This window comes from Adiantum capillus-veneris, chromosome 27 (assembly GCF_014529385.1).
Source record: "Adiantum capillus-veneris isolate H3 chromosome 27, ASM1452938v2, whole genome shotgun sequence".
NCBI lineage: Eukaryota > Viridiplantae > Streptophyta > Polypodiopsida > Polypodiales > Pteridaceae > Adiantum > Adiantum capillus-veneris.
Genome location: NC_140957.1, coordinates 94557699 through 94567166, shown reverse-complemented (window position 1 = coordinate 94567166; position 9468 = coordinate 94557699).

Here is a 9468-nt window from a genome sequence, read left to right as displayed (position 1 = left end):
GAAAAGGTAAAAAGAGAAGCAAGAAATGAAGCTTCGGAAAGGGCAAGAAAAAAGCAAAGAAGACTAAATCTAGCCCAGAGACTGACAGTTCTACTGAGGAATCGTCTATAAACAGCTCAAATTCCAATGATGGAAACTTCTATGCGAACAAGAAGAATTTTGACAAAGCCAACCAGTGTGACTTTCTCGAAGATAAAAGCAAGAAAGTCCGAGAGTTTAAAGAAGGTGGCCACTCGATCAAGTTTGATACTTTTCCAGGATACTTAGATGCTTCGAAGGCTTTGTCTTTTATACAGCAGTTTGACATTGCTTTCGCGGGAGGACGCTATTCAGAGCACTCCAAGATTCGGAGAGCTACCTCTTACCTTAAGGGGAATGCTCGTACTTGATGGTCCACGCTTCTTTTAAACAAGACTGCGCCAGTTAAATGGCTGAAATTCAAAAAGCTTTTTATTTCTTCTTGGTTGATGCAAGAATATGAATGAGATATACGAGCTGCTTGGAACCATCTTCGGATGACTAAGAAAGATACAATCAATACTTTTTGTGAAAGATTTTGGAACTCTTTTCTACCCGCCTCTTCATTCAAGAAGATCACGTTTAGAGAACAGATTGAGCGGTTCACCTTGGGTCTACCTACAGAGATCCGAGATCACTGCTTGGAGCAGAAGTCAGCTTCTATTTAGGAGTTGATGAGTCATGCAAAGCGGGGCTTTGCCATTCACTCTGGCAGTCTGACTTACCCACAGATGAGAACATAACACAACAAGCTGAATAGACTTCTGGGAATGAAAGTAGAAAGAAAAAGAGCAACCCAGAGAAAAAGGATGCATTACTCCTCAGGAGCGAGCTCGATTCATCAAAGAGGGGAAGTGCTTTGGACGCGGGGAGCCGAGACACATCTCCGCGAAGTGCCCTAAAAAGGCACAGAAAGAACAAAATGATAAGGACGATGACAAGCCTCAGAGTTCGAGAGTAGCTGAGGAACGTTGCAGAAAAGGCAGATAGAAAAGCAGAACTGGTACCAGATGGCGTGGGACCTGCACCGAATCTAATGAATGAAAGTACAAACTTTGCCGCTTTTCGGGCAAAGTGAAGGATCAAGAAGCTCTTTTGAGGCAGCCAAGGAAAAATTTCTTTTCACTTGGAATTGACCGCTCGATTTGGAATTACGCCCGACAGACTAACGCCACAGGCGGAGGTAGTTCGACTGGCACCCGGATGAGATGTTGCCATTACACCAAGCATTGGCAAACAATGATAGGGTTGTTCAGGACATGTGAGTGACGTTCTACTCAGGATCCCTTGGTACCACAAGAACTACGCTGTGGTTGACTACCGGGCCGAGAAAGCGACTTTGGTAAATGAAGGGCTCAGAGATTGTACTTGATGAACTTCAGTTTCTTACTCATTCTTTTGGGAGAGAACTGAACGATGGATAAAGGTTGAATATGTTTTGACCTGATCAAAAGAACGCCAAGATTTTTCTCCACACTCATGCCGATTGCTTTTCAGAGCGCATGAAGATCAGACCATTGACCTGATACCTGGAAGCACGCCACCGAACCGGCCACCTTACTGTGTGAACCGAGTACAGAATGAAAAGATTATGAACCCAATGGAAGACCTCTTGGAAAAGGGTCTTGTCCAACATAGTACTTCACCGTATTGCTCTCCACTGTTGTCGGATTTGAAGAAAGACGGATCTTGGAGAATGTGCATCGATTATAGCGCTCTCAACAAAATCACCATCAAGAACAGATTTCCGATTCCTAGGATCGATGATATACTCGACAAGTTACAAGGATCCTCCTCCTTTAGCACCATTGACTTGAACAGTGGATATCATCAGAGCCGAATCGCACCGGGAGATGTCTACAAGACAGCCTTTCAGAGGACTTTTGGGTTATTTGAGTTTTTGGTGATGCCTTTTGGCTTAACCAATGCTCCTGCGACATTTAACCGGATGATGGACAGGATTTTCCAAGAGCACAGGCTATTTGTTGGCACTTTCTTTGATGATATCATTGTTTTCTCCAAAAATGAAGCAGAACACAGAGATCATATGCTTTAGAGATACTTTTTTTTTGGGACACATTGTCTCAGCAAACAGGAGTGCAAATGGATCCGGCCAACGTAGACACTACCCGTGATTGGGCCGATTTGAAGAATGTCCATGAAGTTGAAAGCTTCTTGGGACTGTGTTCGTACTACAGACGGTTCATTCGAAAGTTTGACGAGGTTGCTTCCCCTTTGCATATCTTGATACAAAAAGGAGTCCCTTTCTCGTGGGGATCCACAGAGGTGACTGTCTTTCAAACATTGAAAGAGAAATTGACTACAGGACCAGATTTGACTTTGCTGGACTTGCACAAGTCATTTGAAGTATTTTGTGATGCTTATGGTCGTAGTCTGGGTGCCGTCTTGATGCAAAAAGGCCATGTCATTGCTTACGAGAGCCGATTGTTCTCTAGGCCGGAGATGACAGCACAGATTTATGAGAAAGAGCTTTTGGTGGTTATCCATGCTCTTACTCAGTGGCGGCGTTACCTAGTCGGAGCAGATTTTACTGTCTTTACAGACCATCACAGTTTGCGCTACTTCTTGCCACAGAAGCAGCTTTCGGAAAAGCAGATGCGGTGGGCGAATATCTTGTCACGGTTTCACTTCCAGATTGTCCATGTGCAAGGACAAAAGAATGTGGTGGCAGATGCTTTGTCTCGGAAGCCATTGGTTCTGGCTATTTCCGTGATACATCGTAGGACCTTCGAGGATATGGTCGATCAGTATGCCACAGATACAAATTTTGCAGATATTTTCACACGGATATGGGATGGGGAGACAGTAGCTGGATACTCCCTTCGGGAAGGCTACTTGATGAAAAAGACTATGTTGTGCGTTACACAGCTGTTGAGGAAAAAGGTTATGACTGAATGCCACTGTCCACCTTTTACGGGTCACCGCGGCATTGCTACCACCATGAAAGGGGTAGAGAGATACTTCTTTTGGCCAAGACTCAAAAAGGATGTGGAAGAGTTTGTGCGCAGTTGCTTAGTATGCCAGAAGATCAAGTTTGACAGGCATAAGGCACAGGAATTGTCACAACCTTTACCCATACCCGCCCGCCCTTAGGAAAATATTGAAATGGATTTCACTTTTTATCTCCCGACAACAGAGAATGATCACGATGATTTTCCGATTACATGGCACGTCTGAGACGATTGTCGCCGACAGAGACCCCATATTTATGAGTTTGTTTTGGAAGGCAATTTGGGAGAACATTGGCACGCAGTTGCAGTTCTCGTCATCGTTCCACTTGCAGACTGACGGACAATTTGAGATTGCCAATTCGGTGATTTTAGATTGATTGAAGTCTTATGTGTCGGATCAGAAGACTCAATGGGAAAAGAACTTACCTTTGGTGGAATTTGCCTACAGTAACACGATACACTCTTCGACGGGGAAGACGCCATGTGAGATTGTTGAAAGTGCTGCGAAGGTTCCATCCTTCTCGAGGACGAAAGATTAGATATTTGAAGCGGATGAATATTCGCGAGATTTGGATACGGCTTTTGCCAAGATTCCCGAGACTTTGCAGGAGTCTCAAGAACGACAGAAAAAGGCATCGGATCGCCATCGTCGCGACTTGAAACTGAAGGAGGATGATTGGGTGCTCTTACTTTTGAGAAGGCACGCCTAAGAAAGAAAAAGGGAAAGGAGAAGCTCTTTCCAAAGTTTAGTATGTGATACTACGGACCTTTCCAGATTACTGAAAAGATAAATGATGTCTCCTTCTGATTGAAACTGCCAGATACTTGGAGGATTCACAATGCATTCCATGTGAGTCTCTTGAAACCTGTTAAGGGTGATGTGCCTGATGATGGGGAGCCTGATGAGCAACCCGAAGTGGAAGAAAACGAGGAGATCCTTGTTTCTAAACAGATTTTGGCACATAAGGATACGAAGACTAAAGGTAAAGTCCGAAGGCGGTTCTTGGTTAAGTTCACGAACTTTCCTGCATTTAATGTGTGGATGGAGAAGGAGGACCTAGCAGACACTCCTCGGATCGTGAAACTTTACCTCGATGTTTTAGTTTAGCATAGTCTACTCCAAACGGAACCCAGAAATTCAGCTTGGCCGAAGATCTGGTGCAGTGGGATGCACAAGAGGGGAGTTACTCCGCTCCTTTGTCAACAGATGCCTTGATTTTGATACTAAAGTTACTGATGTCTCTTTGAGCTTCAGGGATACTGAGAGCTGACAGTATTCTGCTCGATGACTTTATGAAATGGAATCCCCGATAATGATACTGATTTGTTTCTTCACTTCTTTTGAGTGCAGGAACTGATAGACGAAATGACTGCAGCATTTTGGTCTGCTTGATCTCGAATAGACATGGTTGCAATAGGGGTTAGTCAATCGGACATCGATGAGGTCCCGATTGGACCTAGATGTGATTGTTAGCTACATTGCCGATAAATCATGGTCTAAGATCCGAATGAATGTTGAATGTCATGTGATGTCCTATGATGTCTGGTGATGTCCTGTGATGTCGTGTGATGTGACTGTCAATTTTGTACATGAGCTAGATGTGTGTTCCTAGTACGTAGGTACTAACAGTCAGTGTCTGCTAAGACGGTTTATGGCTTTTGTCGGTTTTGCAGGCGTAATCGCGGTCGATTACAATGCTTTCAAGAGGATGATATGTCACAAAGTGATGACGTGGCTACGGACAGCAGAAACCCTAATTTATGCCAGAAACCCTAAAATTCCTGCAAGCCCTAATTTCTGCCAGAGACCCTAATTTCCGGAAATCGCAAAGGCGGAAAAAAAAAATTTATAATATAAAATGTTACACCCTTCCAGTACTCACTGGATGCACCCTCTTTGACTCTTACACAATCCGAGATCACCAAGCTTTCTACAGAGAGCATCTTCTCCAGCTTATGGAGGATGGTTTTATGACAAGGCCCAAATACATGGACACCCACTCGTCTCATGGAATACGATGTGCTATTGGCCAGATATGCACATCTTCACACCAACCACGGATCGAGACTAGGAGATACAACGGAGTACCAACAGAGGCCAGGACATGCCCTCTGTGTGACATCAAGCCTGAGATAGAGTAGCACTACACATGCCATTGCCTCGTCTACTACGAGATACGAGCCCGCTTACACTGCTTGTTCGAGAGGTCTTTGGACAACTCTCCAAAGTCATGCGGTACGAGGATCAGACATGCTTTCGTTTGTCTTTGTTCGAGTTGCACAGACACAGAGCGAGCCTGATGAGAGGAGAGGCTAGCCAGTTTCAGAGACAGATCACACACTTCTTTAGAGCTGCCACTAGACACCCGGAGGAGTTACTACCACAGCAGAGCTCATCGCCTCACACTAGAGGCACACTCTTCAGGAGGGGTTATTCCACTTTAGATCATATTCTTACACTCAGAGCCATTATTGAGGAAAGAAGAGCAAGCGGGAGAAGAATGTAATGTTCCTTTATGGAATTTCGGAAAGCTTTTGATACAGTACCAAGAACCAGATTGATGCGCAGGATGCAAGAGTTAGGGGTCCCCAAAGAGATTATTTGGGGGATCATGGCCTTATACGGGTCACTGGTTATGTACGTACTCCAGAAGGGGATTCCGACATTGTTCATTCCACCGTTGGAGTAAAGCAGGGATGCCCACTGTCCCCTACTTTATTTGGTATGTACATAGATGAGGTATCAGATTACATTGATAGAGAGGGTGACAGAGGTGCTCAACTTGCAGGGTCATGGATCCCTTTGTTGTTGTATGTAGATGATATTGTATTGATAGCAGAATCACCAGATGGAAAGCAAAGGCAGCTAGATGCATTACATAAATTCGCGGAGGACAGTGGACTGTCGGTAAACTTGGGTAAAACCAAAGTTATGGTGTTTAGCACCACACCGCAGTGGGTTAGGAGATCGGCACCTACATTTGCATATGGCCAGGATATAGTAGAGTACACAGATGCACACACATACCTTGGTGTGGTATTTGCAGGACCGAAGTTTACTCTTAAGAAAGCAACGGATGCTAGATTATCCAGAGCCTCTGTGGCCTTGGGAGGGTTGGAGAGGATGTGTTCCACAAGTGCAGTTTCAGGGACCACGATACACTTTGGCTCTTTGATACTGTGGTGGCTTCGGCTATGCTTTATGGGGACCATCTGTGGATCAGGATAATTGGAAGTCAATGGAGAGACCTTTGGTATCTATGATTTCCCGAATGATTAGAGCCAAGGCCTCCGTACCACACGCGATTACCTGAGCGGAACTAGTTGCCCCTCCGATAGAAATTAAAGCTCTTACCAGATCAGTGTCCTTTATACATGGTTTGTGGGATACAAATAATTGCCGATATACTAGACTGGCCCTCGAATCCTCTCGACAATTAGCAATGAAAGGGGATACATCATGCTGGTATGCGCAACTGTCTTCGTGGTTTCAGAGACACGGGTTCAGTATGGAAAGATTACCCCCCTTCCAATACTCTCTTGAGGCTCCATCACTGGCGATTACACGAACGGAGATAAATATAATCATCCGTCAGGATCTTATACAGTTGGATACTAAGAGGACATGGGTAGACCCTACACAAGAATTGGGCACGAAAATGGCCGACTACAAAGAAAACTTCCTACACTATCTGAAGATGGATTTGTGATTCGCCCGAGCTACATAGATACCCACCTGTCTCATGGTTTGAGATGTGCTATTGGTCAGATTCGTACATCCTCACACCAGTTGGAAATTGAATTTGGCAGATTTAGGGGAATCCCACCTGAGAGCAAAATTTGCAAGTTATGCGGAATGGAGCCGGAGACAGAATTACACTACATATGCCACTGCACAGTATACTATCACATACGTGGGCATTTCCATTGCCTATTTAAAGAAGGCTTTGGACCCCTATATAGAGTCATGCAATACCAAGATCAAAGATCCTTAGGCTTGTACCTACTGGAACTACATCGGCACAAGGATAATCTAATGAGAAGACAAAGAGCACTACAACCTCAGAGGCAGATCACAGATTTCTTCGGATCGAGAGAAGTAGGAGTGGAAGGAGAAGCAAGAGGGCAGCAGCCAGCACAAATGCGTACCCACATTCATACCAAAGGCACCCTCACAGATAGGGCGATTGAGCTTAGGAAATCGAGACGACCACGATCGAGATGCAGAAGCACACTTCACCGGAGGAGACTACAACAAAGGACTAGAAGCATTCTAACTACACACCCAGAATGCTCCTAAGAAGTTTATTTAATACTTTCTATTTAGTTTTTTCACATTTATTTTCACACTTAGTACTTTAGTACTAAGGTACCCAGACATTGTAATAGATTCACCACTTTTGTATTAGTTTGGTCTCATAGGTCATTCTGGCCTTTTGAAGACGTTAATATAACATTTTATTTCATTTCATCATCTCTCTCTCTCTCTCTCTCTCTCTCTCTCTCTCTCTCTCTCTCTCTCTCTCTCTCTCTCTCTCTCTCTCTCTCTCTCTCTCTCTCTCTCTCTCTCTCTCTCTCTCTCTCTCTCTCTCTCTCTCTCTCTCTCTCTCTCATGGTGCAGCAGCGCGCGCTGCCTGAGCAGGTCATGTAGGGCTCGCGCAGGAAGTGCAGAGGCAGCAGAGCTAAAGGCTGAGGGCAGAGAGCGCGCAGGTCTGGTGCAACCATCACGTAAGGTGGGAAACTCTCTCTCAGCGCATGGGCAGCCCAGCAGGTCTGCACGTTTGGCACATGTAGATTCTCAACGCGTGGGCAACCAACTCAATAAGGCAAATTAAAGCAGCACGCAATATGTCTGGTGCAGCACCAGATACACAGGAGGAGGGTGACCTTTTCACCACTCCACCAAAAGCAAAGCATACCTTCCAACGAACAAGGCAACGAGAAGGTATCCTGTCACCAAGTCTGCTGAGAGCAAAAAAGGCCGCCAAGTTCAAAGACGAACACATGTACGAGAAGGTTCAGATCATGATTAGAGCGGAGATGAGTGCTCTGCGAGCAAATTTCGAGAAGGAGGTTTATAGTGTAATGGAAGCACACAAGGTCGACTTGTCCATAGCGTTTTTGGATTTCAGCAGCAAATTAAGACCGGCATTATTCACCTACAGTGTAGCAGATTCAGTCCGTAAAGACCATCAGTTTTCAGCCCTAAGAAACCTCATTTTTCAGCCAAGAAAACGCAGCCAAAACAGTCATTTTCAGCCACCGAAACAGTCCCGAAATTCAGCGATTAGAAGATCTCAGGTTTCAGCCATCGTCGTCGTCGTCGTCGTCGTCGTCGTCACCGTCATCCTCATCGGCATAGACCAAGTTGCATAGTCCATTGCATACGCATTGTACACCTTTGTGCAATCAAGACGTAGACCACTCTCAACCTCTCGGTGTCGTATCTCTTCTCTCTCCTTCTCTCAGTCTCATTCACTTGCACGCACAATATCCACTCACTTTGTTCGTGATCATAGCACTCTCCATAAGACGAAAATCTCTCTTTCCCTAAGAACTAAAAGGAACCTTGAGCAATAAAGATCACTAATCTTGAGAAAATACAACATTCATTCCGCTGCACCTACCATTGGTATCAGAGCTTTGGAAGTGTTCTGTATTACTCAAGGAAAGAACCACAAGAAGCACACTAATTTTTTTTTCCTTGTTGCGATCGCACGAACCCAAGTTTACTTGGGCGTGGTGATTCCTAATCGTGTTTTGTTGAAGAGTGACAGGAATCCCAAGAAAAAAGGGCTTGTCCAACCTCCCCTTGTGTCTCTTTTCACTCATTGAGAGCGGACCGTGCACTTAGCAGCCGGCCAATCGACGTGAGGTGGGAAAAAGCAACCTTGGTGTGAGCGCAAGGACGCCAAGGGGTGCGCCCACAGAAAAGGGTAGAACTCGGGTGAAGAGAAGATCCTTCTCCAACGCGATTTGCAAGCGAAAGAACACCTCAAGAACATCAAGAACTCAAGATTCTCACGAATCAAGGACCTCAAGAACCGCAAGAACCCAAGTTCCTCGTGGACTTAAGAACCCACAAAAACCCACGATTGCAGAATCATCATCACTCGAAGCGGAATGGATACTTCGCTTGGAGGTGATGAGCATCAAAGAGGCGAAGAAGACTTTTCCCCACCAGGAGGTTTTTCCGACCCTTCCCCATCTACGACACCGATTGCACTAACTCCTATGGAGGCTTTTGACAAGAGGATGATTGACAAGAAGTTAGAAGACAAAGCAAGAGAAGCCAAACGAAAATCAGAAATAGAGCGTGACCATGAAGAAAAGATGGCAGCCATAGAGCGTCAGTACCAAGAAAGAATGGCAGCCATAGCGCGTAAGAGCGAGCAAGCACGCTTGAAAGCCAAAGCAAGAGAAGCAGAAATGGATCGCAGACACGCAAAAGACAAAGCAGAAAGAAAAGCAATACAAG